This window comes from Ischnura elegans, chromosome 5 (genome assembly GCF_921293095.1).
Source record: "Ischnura elegans chromosome 5, ioIscEleg1.1, whole genome shotgun sequence".
Taxonomy (NCBI): Eukaryota; Metazoa; Arthropoda; class Insecta; order Odonata; family Coenagrionidae; genus Ischnura; species Ischnura elegans.
Window position 1 is genome coordinate 18,537,700 of NC_060250.1, and position 20,417 is coordinate 18,558,116.

The window sequence follows — 20,417 nt, forward strand, 5'->3', positions numbered from 1 at the left end:
GAGCAATAACATAGCTTCGATAGGTAGCATTTTTAGCGTCGATGTCGACTCAAGAGTCTGAGAGCAGTAATAATGCATAGGATACTCTTTAAATGCCTCAGATCGTACTACTACCTGCTTTTGAGCAAGATTATTCTTTCTTACTGTATTATTGCTTTTATTAAAACAAGATGGTAGTAGTATAAAACACTTTTAAAAATTTAAGGAACAGTGTAGTACATACAACGAATTCGCTTATTAAATTCGTGAAAATATTTTACTTTCTCTTAGGTTTTACCAACGATGCCCATGCTTTCTTTTCTATCGAAAATTTTCGTTCATAATTTAGCAAAGGAAAGAAATCATGAATCATGTCACAAAATGTTTATTCTCGTAACGGAAACCCGAGAAGTATATTTATAATATTCCGCGCTGCATCGATCGATTGATTGCAGTTTGACTAGGTTCGGCGGAATCACAGCGAAGATCTCCAACCTTCCTTAATAATGTATTTTTATGCACCCGCACGTGCTATTCGAGCGATAAAGCCTTTGGGGGTTGAAGGGAGCAGAGCCGTGGCGGATGTCAGTGGGGCAGAATGAAGGGAAGGAGACGGAAGTGGTTGGTTGACTGCTTGGCGGCCCGTAAGGTGGTCTCATAAGTTCGTGGCCCCGAGTGGCGGGCGCTCGCTAGGGGTGTGGGCGGGAGGGAGGTCTAGCGGGAGAGAGGGGGTGGGTGGGGGGCGTGGGGGCGGGGACGTCTCCATCAGCAAAAGGGGGAGCGGTCTACATGCGTGGAGCTGATTGTGGGCGTCAACGCACCATCCCCGTCCGCAGTGGGTCGTCACCATTTCCCGTCCACGGTCTCATCGCTAAAAAGCTTGTATATAAAACCAGGAACATCATTCCTTCTACAATATTTTTTTTGTAAATTAGGTAATATACCGTTTAACAGTAGACTTATATGATATTTATTTTATGAAATGAGTAGTTGCAGAAAAATTGAGCTATTTTCAACTTGAAATAATAAATGTTGCTGGAAAAAAATATAGCCAGTTGAAAATGGCATTGTTATTTATGTTTTATTTACCTTCATTGTTCCAAAAAAATAGGCCTATAGATCGGTTATTCTAACGAGAAATATTTAACAAAGATCACAAACACTCATTTCCTGGATAGGAACGACCTACCTCGGTGTAACTCGAACCTGCGACCTTCGGTTTTCCAGGTGAGGGCTTTATCCCGCCGTCACTGAGGCCTGTAATCAATAATTTATTATATCTAGTAAATATACAGCGTTATCGTAAAATAATGGTATGGTTTTGAAAATAGTTTAAATCGCAACAGAATTTCTTACAGTTTATCTTTGAATTTTCTTCGGGTTCTTATCGTACCTTTTGGATTTTGTTGACAACAGTTTCGATGACTGCGATGTCAATGCAGCTGACGCTGACAATGCATTCAGCAAAACTGTTTTTAGTATAAGCTAATGGACAAGATGAGAACCTTAAGAAAATTCAGAGATCATTTGATAAACGTCGCAAAAATCGTCGAACCTATATTACATGCATATACATGGATTTCCATTAGAAAATATTCTCCTGGGACCGGGGATTGAAACACGGAGCTTTGGCTTTCTGTACGCTGCGCAATGACCCTGAATGCCATAGGCCCGTAGCATGCTGCCGTTCACGCGACAGACTGAAATATTACATGTATTACTTACAGTTTATGTTTTTTTTATTACAAGTGAAATAATGTACCCCTACCTCTACCTCTGTACCTCTACTCCAGTGCCCCACCTCCTTTAATGCGTTAAAGCCTTGTTTTAGGTTTGTTTTTTTCTTCGGGAATTTCGCCAAAATTGTAAATTAAAAATTAACATAGAATAAATAACACCATTACTTTCCAAAGTGGACTTAAGTTATTGGTATTATACGACATCAAAAATCATTTTGGATAAATCCAAGTCATTTTAATGTTATTGGCACAACATTTTCGGATTCATTGGTTTGTACATGAACATGCCTAATATCATTAATTTTACGCAGGCGGAGACATGGGATAGTTTCATTATCATTTTGTTGGCTTAACTCAGTTCCCCGTGTTACCTGTTATTTGATCCTGAAATTGAAAACGCACGCTTGCCTTATTTGGGCGTTGGAGCGTGGCTTCTCGCTGCCAACTTTGCTAGAGTTTACATCAGGCGTGAGAGTAAGCTATAAGATATTTATCAAAACTAAGTTATGGGCCAAGTCGTTTCTGGTTATTTTAGACCGTGTAGCCGCTTTTGATTCTATCATCCGCCCACATTGGGTTCCACCGATTTGAAGGCTTGAAAAACTGCTCATAATATTCCACCATCTAATGCACGTGAACTATTAACTTCACCCTGGTCCTTTCAAATGAATTCACAAGATTTCACCGTGCTCCCTTTTTTTTAAATCTACTGTGACGCGATGGAACAATTGATTAATGATTAAAAATATGGCAACGTACCGTAATATCATCGCCCATGCAATAATTATCGTTAATTATTATAGAAAAATTATTCCTTTAAAATTAAGCCACGTTTAATTAAGCTGTCTGTAATGTAGGATTGTAATATCTGCGAGAAATTAATTTTATTTCAGTGATTTTTGCGGAAACGATAAATGCCGCTATGTGGTTTAGCTTTCTCAAGCAACATTCCGACGTGTAGATTCCATTTCGCCTAAATCTCTAATTACTATCAACATTTCTGCGAATATCTCATGTGAACTAGTGTGTTTGTCTTTACCTTTGAATGTAATACGTAATCACGCTGCTTTCTTTGATTAAAATATTTTTTTACATACTGCCATTGCAAATCAGATTTTATACCCTTGTGTATAAAAAAATATGGATAAGTGGCCATTTCTAATTAAATAACTGCGCATATCCTCGTAAAAATTATACTGCAAAACTTATGGATTCTATTAGCTTTACGTTATACCTCGAAACTTGAGTTTCCAGTCATTGTGAGTGGATGTAAGATTATCTTATTGAAAGATGTCACATTTTAATGGGCCTGAGAGGAACCTCATTTTATTGTACCTAAAAGCTTTGTTTCGGCGACGCAAAAATTCAGTGCCTGAAAATCCTGTTTCTGGTTGCTTAATGTGCAAATGAAGAGATAAATAGCCATTTCACCAACGCGAAGTCGTGATGCGCAGCCAATATTTTCTTTTCGCGCTCAGGAAATGAGCAATCTCATGTACCCTGGAGTGAAACCCGAAAGCAAGAATTTACGAACATTCACGGCTTGCTTCTGTTGTCACCCTGACCTCCGAAATTAACGGACTCTCTCCGAAAAAAACGGTTTCCACCTTCCTCAGACAACAAATTGGAACCCTGTACATCACAGGCTCCTCCCCAGCCTATTTAACATCGCCGACCGCTTTTTCTTGGAATTTGTTCCTCTCATTCGGATGAACCCTTGGCAAAACTCCCTCCCCCAACTCTCACATTTTCTATATCAGCGTCCCTTCCGCCATTGTGCTCCATTCTGCCGTCTCCAATTAATTTTCCTCGTATTCTTTCGTATCCTTTTTCAACCTTACCCTGCCTCATTTTGCCCAGCAAAGGCGACGCGATGAATCTATTCTGCAAACTACGTACACACTCGCAATTTGTTCGTCAATCGCTTGGTAAAATAATTTCGAATTGGATCACATATTCAGTGATTCAACTCGAAGGTTGGTTTGGATAGGCGACGGTAGGGCTTATCCCAGAGTAAGGCGTGTGAACTTCACGCATGTATATTAGGAGGGTCTTAGAACCCTCCCTGGGTCACTTCGCACCTTGAGTATTTCTGCATGCATGCTCTAAGGTTCAAATTCAAATCCAGCGTGAATCCTCCCAGATATTCTGTAATTAACAAGGTGAGTGCTGATTTCTACTCTCGCCTATCCTAGTAAACATTCCTGTTGAAATATATTGTGAGTGAGTTATCAAAACTAGTGTTTCCTGTTGAGGAATTCATAACACTTACTAGTACAACTAACAGAAAATCCTGTTCATCTAAACGGGGGTGGTAAAATTGAGAAGTAGTTTCAAAGCTATACCACAGAATCAGATTATAGGTATGGGTCAGCGTACATTGTTCAGGACTTTTATCTACTTTTCAGTTTGAAGATCTTTTTTCCCCTTGAAACTTTCGTAACTTATTTGAGTTTACTATTTTATCCTTTCAATATTCTGTCCTATCCTTATCAATAAAATTTAAGCTTAGAAAAAATGACCCTATAGTCAGCTACACGCGGAAGACCGGACTCAAGTTATCCAAAATATAGCGAGTTCTTGTAAGGATAATAATTTATTCAAGCTTAATGAAGTTCTCACTTTACAGTTTTCTCTTTTTATATTGTAACATTTTGTATTCCTTTTACTAATAAATCGGAAATGCAGTTGGTCCAAACCCCATCCTTCTTTTTACTTTTTCTTCGGGTTTTCAAAAACGTTTGTTCCATCTGGCGGTTCTTTTCATTATTCCTACAATTTAATTTAGTTTCCTTTTGAGTCTCATCATTTTTAGGAATAATATCTATTCGTGGTCTCTACGAAAACGAAATTCAATATAAACATTAAAAGGTAATGTTAGTGGATACTACAGTTGATCTGAAGCAGTCTTAAGAAGTCCCGTACCGGAGCAATACTTCGATACTATGCACTTGATATGCCCATGTGTTGGAGTAAAGCGTATTGTACATTCTAATCAACATCATCGCATTATTACACAAACTATAGGAAAAATATTGTTATTGTGTACGAGGATGGCTATTAACTGTGGTGTTTTGTATATGTATAGGCGAAATTCTAGTAAGCACCAATTTTCGTTGGCAAATATCTTTGTTTAAGGGAATTTGGGAGTGCTTACACACAAACGTGTAACGTTATAATTTGAAAAACTCGTTGGGTATACGTAAAAATATGATACACTATTAAATTGTGAGAAGTTCTTCATTTCTACGATCATTAATTTTTTTATTCCAATAAAAATGAATTACTTTTTAATGCCTTGTCATAATTATCTCTGGTCCTCACGAAAGTATGACGTTTCAAAGAAAGCAGAAAAAAAGAATTCAAAGAAAATTATAAGATTTATCTAAGAAAAACATGATATTCTAGTATATACTAAACGAAAAAGAAAATCGATTGAAAGAATTGGATACTTCATTCATTCATTTCGACAAAAAGAGTATCAGCCCTCTATCTTCATTGAAAATACTTTTAAATTTCAGAAAATGATACTGCACTGTAGCGAGTTTCACGAAATCCGATTTATTTCAAATGGACTGTAGGGGCGGTTCTTCTAGACCCTGAGGGCGCCTTACAAAGGTGTAAATGGCACAACAACCTTCTCCGAGAAAAGTAGGTACGTCATGTGCCAATTGCTGCGATGTTCGTTAAACCGGTTTCGGAGCCTATCAATCTCGAACGGGTAGACTGACTTACAGAACTTCCTATTGTATCATTGGATATGGTTATGAAAGTACTCATCTATTCAAGGGTCGTGTGTGCCCCTCGGGTAGTCCTTACGTTATTAGTCAGCACGTGCGACCTAAATACGCCTTCGTCGTTGAAATGACGGCATGCACGACTCGTCAACTCATTTCTTGCCTCCAGCACCTCCTTTGCAGCAAAATATATTCTGCCTTGCACTGTATGTTGTAACTGCGCTGCTTTGCTACGATTGATGGTGGAAAGGTTACCATAACCTCTTCCTGAAGTACTGTTGGAGTGAGTGACGCATCATCGTGTTGCACTAGCCTGGTTTGCATTTATTAACCTCAGGTTTAATGATCGTGGTTTCTAATGTTTTTTGCTAGACAAGTCATTAGATAGATATAGGTCTAATATGCCATAAATACGATTAAATTTTTTGTGCTCAATGGAAGCCCTTTTTTAGTTTTTTAAATTGTAAATGTATACTAATCGAAATGGCATTGAGAATGAATATGGAGAACTTCGCTTAGTTGTTAGTAATAGTTTGGAGACAGAATGTTCCTCAGTTTTGATATAAATGAAAGAAATATGACAAAAATTTTACCTTCAAAAGTTATACAAAATGAAAATTAAAGTTAATGCTATATTTTATTGAGCTAGTTCATCATGATTATAAATTTTGTGTTTAATATCACCGCGAGATGGAAAGAGTGAGAGAGATGTGCAAAATGATATATATTTAGTACGTTTTTAATTACGTAGTGGTATTTATCTAATCCTGAATTTTGTAGTGACTGTCGATTACGAGCATACAAATTTGATGGCATTATTTACACCAAACGTTACTTACGTTGCTTTTTATTGATGATATTGGTGACTGCGCTTGCCTGCAGTTAGTGCAACATATAGGAACCACTCTTTATTAGTGCATTCATTTTTCAGAATGTTTACGTATGAAAAGATGAGTGAGTATAAGATGCTTCAAATTGTTGCGAAGTTTTAGCGTCATTGACTGTAAATTTCTATTATTTTTACCTATACTTTTGAGCTATAATTGCCCTGCACTTGACGAGAAACTAAAATCTTATCCAGTCGTGAAAAATATTTATTATGTTTAATCCAATGGATTATCCATGCATGAGGAATAATCATATGCAATACAGTTTTAAAATTCCTATATTAATGTACGTATTGGTATTTAATCTCTATTTTATTCTCTAGGGTAAATTCAAGCAGCGTTTAGAGGAAATAACTCATAATAGTGTTGCCATTACAAGAGCTGGCTGGAGTAGAGGAAGCATTGCCATGTGTAGCCATTTTTCAATAATTCTGCTGTAATCCATTTACTTTAACGGATTTTATCCAATAAAGTAGTACCTACATATTTTGACTCTACTTACTAATTCGTAAGTAAAAAAATTCTTCATTGCAAGTTATATTCCGCTAATAATTACCTCGGGAAAATGATGGCTGAATATAATTTAGATGAAATAAATTCCATTGGAGGAAATCACCGTGGGGATCGGCCCTGAATTCTTTGAATCCTTACGCTCTAAATCCCACATTAGCTCCACGGGCGAGCACTTGCTACTTATGGATTATCAAACGCTTCCACGTTTATGAAGCATTTCATTAGCTGACGTCCATTAGGCAAAATTTTGGTTCATTAATTAACCGAGTGGAGAAGTGGCTAATTCGATTCGCCGTAGCTAAATCACGTCTGCAAGCTCCGAACATATTAGCTTAGCTTACCCGGCATTGCGTATCAAATTATGTAGGTGGCTAAGTGGGGAATTGTGGGAGGGACTTAGGCGGGAAGGGAAACGTTTTATTCAGATACACACTTGATTCATTTTAACGAACCAGAGACCATGGTTTGTGGTTACATTAATTGGATCCATTGTAAATATTACGCTCAGCTAATATGGATCGATGATGGTTGATGGCTTTTTATGAATGTAGTAGAATGAGCCAAGTCGAAATATGCTTGCGCATCCATGTGGTTTGTTCCAACGACAGTGAATGGCCAAAACGAGAGTTAAACCTTCCAAGCGTCGGGAATGTCGCCGTAACGTAATGTAGTATATACCTCAATGACCACATGATTTATAATTCATGCAAAACAGCGAGGATAAGTACAGTAAGTAACCATTTTGACGATATTTTGATTACCAAACGAGGATATTTTGATTTGCTTATTGACCTTTTATTTCTATGTATTGATTCTTTTTTAATCTGGTAATCACCATCGGAGTCCATCCAAGACTTGAAAAAAGCACAAATGTAGTATTTGGATGGAATATCTTTGCATCTAGCTCGCTTGTATTATTGGGATGGGCAGGTTTAAGTGAGATTTTTCGCACTCTTTCAGTGGTCTAACGGATAACCTTGATCCATATCTCATTATAGTGTATTATCTCACTCTTCTCATGCTTCAAAATCCTGTTTTATTCTAGGAACGTGATTGCCGAACCTTATGCACTTTAGAACGTGCTCTTCGAAATTGGTCCTCTAAAGACGTAAATTGCACCGATGTATGTGTACATTCATAAACCGTGGGTGGGTTATCAGCCCCTGCTGTAAGTCTTAAATTATCACACGCCCAATTTAGATGGAAAGACACAGCTTCAAGATGTGCAAGTTCATGCCCCGCGTAAATCAGGCCCTACGTCTTCTAAAACTCGATTTACGCAGCGCCCTTAATTGCAAAATCCGACGCATTTGCGAGAGCGCATTTCTAATTGCGTGGTGTAAAGCGGTGAGTTACTTGAACGCAAACGAGAATGCATGAAAGTGAAATGGCAAAATAACCACTGTTTAAACTTGGTTCATGGCTTCGCAAAATCGAGGAAAAATATGCACTTTTGGTTTGTGCAATTACATTCCTCGTGTAAAACAACGGTATAAAACAACTGTTTCGCGGTGGAATGGTTTTAGATGCCTAGATTGAAACTTGTACGTCCATCCTCAGCTTCCGTCGCCCGGAGGCAGGACGCGTGCAGGACGAGACGACGACGTTGACGTTTCGATTCCCATTGAGGCGAAAAGATTTTGCATGTATGAGGCAGGCCACGCCTTTATCGATCCGTTGGTCCGAAGGGAGAGAGGCTGGAGAAAGCGACAAGAGGAGAGGGAGGCAAAGAGAGGGAGAGACGAGGAGAGTTTGGCTTAGAAAAGAATTAGCTCTCCTCGAAGCAAGTCCTCTAAAAGCAAGAAAACAGATTAAGATATTCGCAGCAGTAAGAAATAATTGCAAAATCTCTGTCGTAGAGAGTTTTGATTCGCATCCATTATACAATTAAATATCAAGTAGTGAAATTTTGCAAATTGCGAAGTTCATCAATGAATACGAAATTTACTGCGTTTACTTTTAATGAAATTTACAAAAATAAAACAGATATCATTGATTGATAATGTGATTTAATAGGTCACCTTTATTTTTAAGAAAACTGGAAATAATTAATTGTATTAGCAAAATATTTGTCCAATTTACATTAAGAGGTAGATTACCTGTACTCTAATTACAACACTACAGATTATAGCAAAAAAATTGCGTTAGCAAGCAATTTCTACAGGAAAAAAACATGGACACCTCTGTATTCAAATGGTAAACACTTCCAATTACTATCATTCGCAGTATGGAAAATTTGATTTTATTTGTTTATTAATACTTAATAGTTATTCATTCGCTTACATTTTCAGCCATAAGAAATAATTTTGCTCTGAAACAATGCACATTTGTCGGGCAAAAATCACTGTCTTCACAGTTAAGTTCTCAATCTCCAAGAAGGCTACGGCTTAAAAATAATGGAATCTCCGGTGAGCATGGTAGAAAAATGAATTGGCCCAAGCTTTAGCTGTGATATTTCTTATTGTAGACGAAGTTTCATTGAGGGTGGATTCTAGATTTCTGGACGCGGTGGCGAATGATACAAGAAGGGCGAAAAAAAACACTGGAATAAATAATGAAGAAAGCAATGAGGAAGAAGAAGTGAAAACTCTCATCACCTATTTTCTACACTGTCATCAATCTCGTAGAACGACGGATAGTATGGGGGGCAGTGGTACGGGCACCGAACTTAAATAAGAAATAAATTGCCGAGAAAATTAATAGTTTTGTGGGCATTTGGCTAAGTAGGCATGACTTGGGAGTGTGTTAGCCTACTAAGTAGAGACTTTCGCTCCCGATCGTGGGGTTCTGGTTTAAAACATTGGTGTTGTTTTCGGAGCCGATAAAACATTATCCCCGCATTGCGAGGTGTCACAGATAAGCTATTAATTTCAAGTAAAGATCTACTTACTTAACTCTTTCACCAGAGGTGAACTGTGCACTCACCTATCCATTCACCATAAATTAAAGTAACTTATTGGCACTTAAATTAAAAGGTAATGATTTCAATTCCTTGTATTTGAATTGAATTTATAAAAACTGAGTTCATTCAAACTCTGCGGAATGTATGAATTTGTCGAACTTCTGATTTCTGTTAGAGGTTCTTATTAATTAAGACCCGCAAAGTGATTATCCCTCGCTGATATGAGATTTGAACTATGGCGGTAAGACTGAGAACCCAATAATTTAGGCATCCCTAGCTGTAATACATTCTCTATCCTTCAGCGCGGCTCCCTTATTATTTTGAATGTCTCTTCTGCATGATAGTTCCGAATTTCGGTTGAAGCTAGAGCATTTGTCATCGTTCGGTGAGATATAGTTCCCCAGGAGGGAAGAGAATAGAATGGAATGGACGAGGAAGTGAGTGAAGGGAGAGAGTTGGAGGGCGTTCAAGGTGACGAAGGTCTCCTCTGCTCCGGCGGAAGATATAAAGTGTAGGAAGTGTGCTATCAAAAAAAAAAAAGGAGAGAGAAGGGAAGCGCAGTGTTGTGAAAGTGAGTGGATGAGTGAGGGTGCTCCCGGAATTGGAGGGAATGTGGAATGGAGGGAATGAGATGGATTAACTGCTTAATTTCGAGGAGCAAAGATCAGGCGTTTGAAGGCCGACAGGGTTCGCCATTCTCGTTGTCATGTTGAGGAGCTGCTATGAAGGATAGCAAGGGCGAGTGATTAACCACTCCTTTTTTCCTGTAAACTTACGCCGTATCACGAAAAAATACCGCCTTGACTTTCTGTAATATTCTAGAATTCGTTGTTTTTAATTAAATATTATAAATTTTTACTGATCTGACTCTTGCAAATATAATTTTTAATATTATTTTTATGCTTTGAAAGAAGATGCAGTTCTAGTTGCTAAATGTCTCTTTTAGCCAAAATGTTTTTAAGGTTACCGCGAAATGAAATCATACCGTCTTAACTTTGTGTAATAATCTAAAATTAGGTGTTTTTGTAATTACAAATAGTAAATTATGGCTGTTCTAGCTCAGATAATTATAATATAAATTATGATTTTCATGCTTTAAAATACGATGTCTTTCCAGTTGCTTGGTGCCTGTTTTAGCGACAAGTTTTTAAAATTGCATATTTGAATATTAGTTACGAGAAAAGCAAATTTAGAGGTTTTTACGCGTCACTGGGGATACGACAGAGTTAAATTTATTTTATATCCTGTATGGTGGTATAATTAATTTTCTGCATGAATTATTACTTAAATTTGAATAAGTCTGCAGGAATCGAGAGGGCTGCCCCAGGAGAAGAATACTCAAATGAGATGCTTAAGACTGACTTGAGAGATGAAGTGATTTATTTTTGGTAAATAGACTGGGTCTCTTTTTATTTTCAACAGACTAGAATGTTTTTAATTTGCCTCAACACTTGCAAATGAGAAGCTTAAGGACGTAATAATTGCTTGGTTGCATATTTTTCTTCTCTTTTGCATCAAGTGGTGGACAACAAAAAAAGAGCAGGTAGAAGTCAAAAGTATGCTAATATAATCTATACGAGAAAGAAAATAATATTTTTTCATGTGCCCATGAAAGATAATACCTTCTGTGGCTGAATTTTAATATTTTGATGAAACCCTTAATCATCTTTTCAATGAGATACAGAAATAATTAATGTGGAGAGGTAGTTACGGAATGTCTTATATTTTTCTTTCAAATGACGAGAGAAAATAACCGTGAGGTTTGTTTGTCTTCCACTCGTTTCGTAAATCAAAGGCTCTTTCAATCTATACGCCGGGAAAACCTAAAATTTTACATCTTTCAAAGCAAATTGAAATATCCTTACTATGACCTTATATCTTGTCTCAAGTAACGAAAATGCTTTCTAAATTACGCCGCTGGTATTTAAACACTAGAAAATAATGGAAGCTAATTTTTACTTGTCTTCTATTGCATAGCTAAATGATATTCCACTCTTTTAAGGGGCCTGAATGACAAAAAAGTTTTTATCGTTTAATTATTTCCTCAAAATTAGTGTTGATAGTATTCGTTTGGTGAGTGGGGGATCAAATCATAGTGAAAACAGATAACACAATACCTTTAGGCATAAAATGTGTGTTATGTTCATCTAATTTTTCAGTTGATATTTTTGACAAATATTTTCTGAATAAAGATTTTTCGTTTTATTCATGGCTATTCCTTGATTTAGATGAAGAAAATCGAGAGTTCTCTTTGATTCATACCCATGAAAACATGTCGCATGTTACGCTATAAATAATTTTTATTCTCCAAAGTCACTGGTAGCTATAAAATAATTGCGTGAGCTAAGGGAGCGACATTTTTAAGATATTTTCTATGATTTTTCTACAACACCTCGTTTTATATTCTTTGCTCAATACAGTCATTGTTTTAGAGTATTCATTTATTCCACATTATAAAACTAAACCATGCCACGACACTTGGGATTTACCAAAAAATAACTTGGAATTGATTCTTGCTAGAAGGCGGGATTTTTAAAACATTTTTTCTATCTAAGCCTGTTCCGATATGTTATTTTGGTTACCGGGAAAAATTGCGTATTCACGTTTATTGGATAACCTAATTTTTTTTTTGAGAAAAATATCTTTTTTAATCTTCTGAAATAGTCGGAGTGCCATATTCTCCAACGTAAGAAAGAGGATTAATCCATGATCAGATTGGCTTGATCGTGGAACTATTCCAGAAATTCTTATGCGGCAGTGAGTACGAGTCTTAGTAAGCTCTGCCAGGATGAATTGAAGCTCAACTCTCGCCGGTGAAGATTTAGGTGAGGGATGAGTGAGTGAGTGGGAGACTGTTGCCTCTCCAAGCAAGAATCTTTGTATCTGAGAATTGACAATCCATATTTTATTGCAAAACTTTGCTGAAACATGTGTATGTGTTTACGTATAATATCGTTTCATTTCAATATTTGAAATAATATGTGAAAGATTAGCTCCTGAGGTTTGCTTTCTGTTATTGATGGATTTCTCACCTGTTCGTGCCACATATTATTTTAATTTTTCATCATTAGTTTTCTTTGCCATGGTGAAGTCGTAATTGAAATAAAAATGGACGAAAGAAGAGTTATGTAAATAGTCAATTCAATCGATTCATGAATGACAAAGTGGAAGTTAGACCTTTTGTATAAAATATAATTGTCCTTGTCTTCAATTATTGAAATGCGCACGACTCTTTTCGGCACACAGAGCCATCATCTGGAACAATGTGATGCCTTTGATGCCTTGTTCTAGGTGATGGATCTGTGAGCCGAAAGGCTTTGAACATAAGAAATAATGGTGGAAAAGTGTAATTATATTTAATTCATTAATTACACAATGTATTTTAATATCTTCTTGTTTTATAATTTATAAATATAGCATTTAATATGATTGCATTTTAATATTTATTATTGTACATTTATGTAAAAGGACAAGTGCAAAGTGTCTGATTGGCCATTTAAAAGTCTACGATAATAAACATTTCTTATTGTTTTTATTAAGTTTCCGGTCCGTTGCTAAGTGAGAAAAAGAAGGAAGGTAAAATAACGAGAGTCAGGACAAAGGTCTGAAGAAGAGGGGAAAAAAAATATATAGAGGTGGTGGTCGTGGGGAGGGAGGGGAGAGCCAAAAAAATTAAGTCGTTGGCGGGATTGCTTCTGCTCACGCGTTATCGGTGTTTACATCAGTGAGGTGCCTCTTTGCTCCTCGGGTACCCTCTTGTTTATCCTAAAATCGGATCTTCTTTCCTCCTCTCCCCCGCGTACCCCCTACACACCCCCGATGAGGATTCCCAGGTTGCGAGATAGTCCCTCCCTCCCCCGGACCACCACCACCACCCCTACCCTTACCAAGACACCTTATCCTACCCACAATTCCCGACTGTTCTTCTCCTTCTTTTCTCTCTCACCTCCTCCCTCTCCACCCATTCCCCTTCCTTGTCTCTACCTCCGCCACCCCTTAGAACCTTCTCCTACCCCTCCCTCCCCTCGCACATTGTATTTTAATGAAAATTCCGCTTTTTGGGAGAAAATGAGAGTTATTCGAAACGACAATGGCTCCTTTCCAGCGGCACATAAAAGCCCCTCATTACGGGTCCAAACCTTTGCACAGTCTTCCATCCTCCTCCCTTGCCTTTGTCCCAAACAATTTTCACCCCCCCCCCCCAACTCCCCACCCGTCCCAGAAAGCATCTCGCCCACTTCACCCCCCCTCCACCCTTTATCGGTAAATCCCCCAGCCCCCTCTCCAAACTCCTCCTTCAAACCCTTTTGTCGTCGAGGTGGGCCGTGCCTCCCGCATTCCGCGATTACGACAGCTGTACATGTATGCCCGCCCGCCTTTAACTCTCTGAACTCACCTCTCAACCCCTTCTCGATGAAATGGCTCAGTAATGTTGCCGCGGACGTTAAACGCTCATGGACTAGCACCATGTTTCATTTATTAGAAGATTTCTGTGTTTGGGATCACCTGCCGTGGCATTTTTTAAATTTTCACTTCATTATCTTTGTGTATATGTAGCCTTCTCCTTCACTGAAATCCTGATATTCCCATAAAATATACATTATATTATTTTAATGGCTTTTAATGGTGTTTCTTGGCTCTTATCCAAGGAGGTAACGCGGCTTTATGTCCATATTGAATGGCAAGCTAAAGTATTTCTATATATTTGTTTTAAAAATTTATTCATATTCGACACACATTGATCTGGCGGTTATTTAAATTACCATGTTATATTGCACGGGTGTTATTTAATGAAAATTTTCATGCTATTTTATGCCAATACTGAGTTTACTTCATGGATTATTATATCCACATCCCTAATGTTTCGCGTGTGCCCATTGTATTTTAAACGTCTGCATCCAATTATCAGTTGCTATTTATTTATTAAATTATTCAAAAACAGCCAAAATGGCCTTTACATTGAATGCAATGCATAAAATCTGCAGCTTTAACAAATATAAACTATAAAAAACTATAAACAGGATATAAAAAAGAAAAAAAGGGATTCAGAAGATGGCTTTTCGAAGCAGCCTCTTGAATGATCTGATGGGCATTGAAAGATCCAGGGAAGGGTGTGTACTCGAAATGGCATTGAAGGAGGTAGGGAGTCTGTAAAAAAGTGATCTCTGAGAGAGAGAAAGACGGAATTTAGGTTGGTGTAGTAGGTGGTTATTACGAAAGGAGCGGGTGACAATGTGGAGTGAAAAGAAAAGCAGTATTTTTGAGGATCGGAACTTGCCATTTAAGGCATTGTAAATGAAGGAAATATCATGAAAATTCCTACGGGAGGATAGTGGGACCAATGATAGGGCAGACATTACTTCAGAGCGAGAAGAATTACGGAGGTGAGGAACACGGTGTCGGACTACTGAAATAAAGAAATTAACTGGGCGTTCAAGAATATTAAGGTTGGAGGGACTGGCAGTGGAGTAAATAACGGAGCAGTACTCGAGGATTGGGAGAACGCAACATATTCTTACAATACGGAATGAATTAATGGTGAATTAATGATATCGTGTTTAGACCCGCAAAGAGTATGTAATTATCATTTCCAGTTCCCCTTCAATTGAAGTTTCACTTGCCTCTACGTCGTATCCTTGATTTCCGTATCCAATTTCTTTAGCCGGTACCTCTATTTTCGTAGCTTTCTGAGAGGACCGCAAATATAAAATACCAAAATCATGTTACGAAGTCCTATACTTATTACTTCACTCTTGTTGTGGATGGCAATGCTTAAGTCTTCGTGCGATTTTCAAGCAAATAAAGATTTCACTTAAATGATTATAATATCTAGTTTCCAATGCTCCAGCCTTATTTCACCAAAATACTCAATTTTTCCTGATCTGATACTGCTCGTCTAAGCCCACAGTGCATCTTTCTCAAATTGCCATTCTATGGTTCTTAATTTTTTTTACTGCGCTATTGTCTGAAGGATAGAATCACCAATTATGAGTACCCCATTGCAGGCTCTTAATAACTTTCTCTAATAAAATTATACATTAAGCCGTCTGGATTTTCAGCTCTGCTTTCAATGTTTCTTCGTCACTTATGCACACTATCTACATTCTTCTCCTTTCATCAATATCTCAGTATTGTTTGTTTCATATCGTACTTCATATTTTTCACTAAAAACCCACTCTCCTAGCTTCCTCTCTGAATCTGCTTCTTAATCTGCTCACACCACTCTCTGATATCATTTCAAAATGATTCTTAATTAGAATGCCTCATGGGATAAAGTTTTCTTCTTCCTCTGATCCCGCTGGAAAATCCAATCAATATAAAAGTCTAGATGCTTTTTACTTCTGAATGGTTTTTAAAATTAATTTCTGCATGCCATTATTGAGCAATAGGAGTAGTGCCTTCTTTTATTAAATGCGAAATTCTTATGCTGGTGCAACTTATAGGATTCTCCATCGTTGTCGTTTACTGCTAATGGAAGGCTTATAGTAACCCTGTTGATCATTGGTCTGAAATCACTCCTAAAATTAATTTCAGGTTAACATGACAATTCCTGCGAGTTCGTTCTTTATTCGACCTTAATACGATTTTCAAAATGGCTAGTCAGCGAGCCCTATGGAATTGTATGGGTTACATATTGTACCCTGGTAATTTTCCAAACAGTGAGTGAGCTCATTTAAGGCTGCAATGATTAATGAAACTATGAAATCACGTGTTATCTCAATAGAGTGGCATACATGTAGTCTTCTACAAGAGTATAGGAGTAGTCAGTTTTAGATATAATTCTAACTTTGTATGAGGTTTTACCAGATAACCTTCTTCAAGCATGAAGCGAGCTCAGAATTTAATCACTCAGTTATGCTTTGGTACAATCATCTTTTGGGTGCTACTTTACCACGAGGGGAAATGGCGATTTGCTTCGCATCTGTTTAGTTTCATTCGGAGGAGGATTTTGTGGTCAGGTGTTCTCAGATCCGCTCTGCAGGGCACATTTAAAATCTTTGTGTTCCCCTTTTCACCATTTTTATTTCAGCCGCGATAAAAATTGAGCCGAGATGGGATGTTAAGGTGGGCAGATGAGCGGAAAGTGGGAGAGGAGAGATGGTTATTTTCGGAGCGGAAATGTGTACGCTTCGCTAGACTGAGTCCAATCTTCAGTGCTAATGATAAAAGAAGCACTGCGCGACATAACGTGGCTCGGGGAAAGCTCGCAGCGGGCCCAGAGCTCACGTGTGGATGCGTCCGTGTGCGTGTGATGGGATGAAGATTGCGGAAAAACTGCCGGACAAACGCGCTAAATAATAAAAAAAACGAAAAATAAAACAAACGCACCCTTGAATTGGTATCCTCATTTTCGTTGAAATAAAAGCGCCACGTGCTCACGCGCTGCCGTGAGTTTTCCCAAAAAATTTTCTCGAGTTGGTGTTGTAGTTTTTCGTTTCCATCGCGTGTAAAGTGCGGCCCAGGCGATCCAATGACAGGACGAAATCCTCGACGCCGTCAACCGCTCTTTTGTTTTTTTTTTTCTTTCGTTTTTATTCTCCCTCTTCCTTTGGACACAGTCGGAAATGGGACCCCGAAGTGGTGTGTGCTGGGTAAAGGGAGAGTGGGAGTTTATTTCTCGAAAATGGGCCGACAGGGGTTTTCTGTGAACGCAAAACGTGAGTTTCCGATTGTTTCGCTCGTTTCCTTTCAGTTTGCTCAAAAGGCTTCGTGTGGTGGAGTCCTCCTCTCATTCGCCATTTTCATTTTCCATCCTCCGGTCTCATTAAGCACTTATTAAAAAAATGGGAGAGCGTATCTCACCTTTCAGATCTGCGCTTGCCAAGGATTGGTGGTCATGTTGGAGCATTCTTCAATCCGTATAGCTAGGAGCCTACCATTTTCTTTGCATTTACGTCTTTATTGCTCTATATTGAGGTCGTGAGAATTGAGAAAAGTCGCACTCGCGGCGGTTTTATCTGCTTTTTTTATGAAGAGTGATTTTCGAATTTCAGGAGTAGGTAGGTATCCTTCCTTTTACAATCAGTTCATAATATTTTCCAAACAAGTCCTTTTTTCTTAAACAATATTCTTTATGTGTGTTCTTGTTTTGCGATATTTTCTATGGGTGTTCTTGTTCTTATAATACATTACAATTTTGAAAGAAGTATCTTACAGCATAATAAATGAAATTTCCTCCATTGTATCTTCGGTTTTAATCTTACCGTCTGACTGATCAAGATAGAATTTTTATGGTTCTAAGGTATATTTCTATGAAATGAAGCCTTCATTAATATTCATAAACGACCAATTTCCTAAATAACTGGTATCTTAGGAAAAGATGCGGCTAACATTTTCACTAATGGATTTATAATTTTTTACAAAGTAGGAGGTTAATGAAGAATTCTCTGGAATAAATCGCACCGCACGTCCACCTAAGGAAGTAAAACCGTGTTTATTTAAAATCTCAATGAATATACTTTATGTGCAACACTAACTCCATGTAAATACAAGTTGTGTAATTAAGGTCAGACTTAGGCTTGGAATTTTCTAAACACCTAAGGTACTTCTATACGCTCTAGATTTCAAAAAAACTTTCATGGCAAATTCAAAAACGGTACTTAACCATTTTTCGTCATTCGAATATTTATTCTCACCAATTAATCAATGAAGTCCATCAATTTAGGCCAAAAAACCCTTAATTTATTCGTGTAACCTTACTAATATTTATTTTATGGTAAGGCATATGCTTTTTCATCGTAATTACAGCTCAAGGCGAGTCGTTTAACTGAAACTCGCTGATGAACGGGAGAGGGATCTGGATATAACCCTCATTCTGCCGTTGCGATGACGAAGGATTAATGTTAGAAAAGGGGACGTCGCAGCTGGTATTATCCTTTCCAGAAAATGGAGAGGATGGGGGTGGTTGAAAAAAAACACGGTCCATCTCACAAAGAGGTAAACACAACTCTGGAAGGAAAAATCCCAAGAATCGGGGGTGGCTTTATTTGGATTAACCAAGAATGGTACTGCTGCTGCTACTGCCCTGTGTGTAAAATGAAGTAGTTCCTGGACAAAATGTGCTTCCGTAAAAAGGCGTGGAGAGTGGGGGGGGGGGGCAGTTGTGGATGGGGGTGTGAGGTGTAACAAATCCAGAGGAGGCCGAATGTCATGTTGGGTCTGGGTGAAATACGGATTACGACGACCGGGGACCTCGGGAGTTAAAATGGGAGGTCATGGGGTCTGCTGCAGTTTCAGACGTAACTGAGGTCTTCTGAAATGGATCTTGCGGGTCGAGGCTGCGAGCTGAGCTAGATGAAATTTTAAAAAAACTTAGGACTATGCTGAGGGCTTTAATATTTTAATTTTTTGTCTCTGATTGATCTATGTGATCGGTAAAGGACAAGAAAAATAATTGCGGAGAATAAATTTTCTTTCGGATTTCTGCTACGGCTTTTACGTTGTTTGTAGACGATTTTGAGGTGTATACTACAAAGGAATTGTTCTTCTAAATATAATAATCATATAATTTTTCCTTATTTTTTTTGTATAAATTTGTAAAACTAAAAAAAATATATTTTTCATACCCTCCCTTTGAGGTTTACAGCGGGGAGAAACATGAGCACTCACTATGAAAAGTCCCCCTTTCGTCAATTGTCCTCTTCTCCTTACCGTCCTTCGTATTTAGTGGCACGAAGTGTTTATCAGAGCTGTAATTGTCAGTAAATGTTAACCGTTGTTGCCAAAGACGTGAGGAATGCATCGTGTTTAAAAAATAGTTTTATACCACGATGTAAGTTTTATAACTGACTTAAAAAGTGATATTTTAGTTGTGATCTAAATTATATTTCATGTTTTTAATGATTTTTCCATTCGAGCTGAGCTATATTGTCCGTTGTAACACAAGCTAGTAACTTACTTTACTTAAATTAATTGAATTTTTTCTCGATCGTGATATCCACATAATTTCAAGGTAGAATCTGTAAGCCGCAATTTCTTTAGTGTGCTAACGGGTTGATAGATTGGTGTTTTTGGGTCCACTTGTGAGCGAAATGGAATTCTTCCGGGAGGGGAGTGTGGGAAGAGAGAAAGAACCGATAGTCGCCCATTTTAGGGACTTGGGAATGCGATTATCGCTCCGATTCCGGTCCGTTTTATTTCCCGTGCCACGAACCCCACTTTCCCCGTTCCATTTTTCAGCCGCTCGCTCCGTTTTATTTCGGAATCCGCAGCTCTTTGGAATGGTCCTGTGGGGAAAGGGGCGTTGTCGGCATTCATTGCCATGCCATCGGATGTTTCGTACCACCCTCTCTCGTCAGGCCGCGTTCCATTATCAATGTTAAATTTCGTGAACAAACGTTTACGCATCGAGCGAATGTTTGTTCACCCAGAGCCCGACTAGTCGCGCAGATTAAGCGTCGGAGAACTGTTTCAATCCACGAAGAGCAATGACTGGTGCAGAGAATGTTGCCCGGTCATTAAAAGGCCAATTAATGGCTCAATTTTTTACCGACCCCCCCCCCCCCTCAAGCGCCACCCCAGCGATACTTAAACTCACGGTCGCTCGTTATCAGGAAAACCGCGTCGTACGCTCCCCCCGGAATGCGGGAAGAAGCACCTGATTCATCTTCCGGATCACCATTTAATTAGCTCAAGACTCACCCAAGTAGATGCCATAAAA

General features: G+C 38.3%; 1 protein-coding gene across 12 annotated transcripts in view; it reads left to right on the forward strand.

The window, feature by feature from the left end:
* LOC124158546 (disintegrin and metalloproteinase domain-containing protein unc-71) overlaps positions 1 to 20,417 on the forward strand; it is a 967,603-nt gene that overhangs the window by 153,591 nt on the left and 793,595 nt on the right. The window lies entirely within an intron of this gene.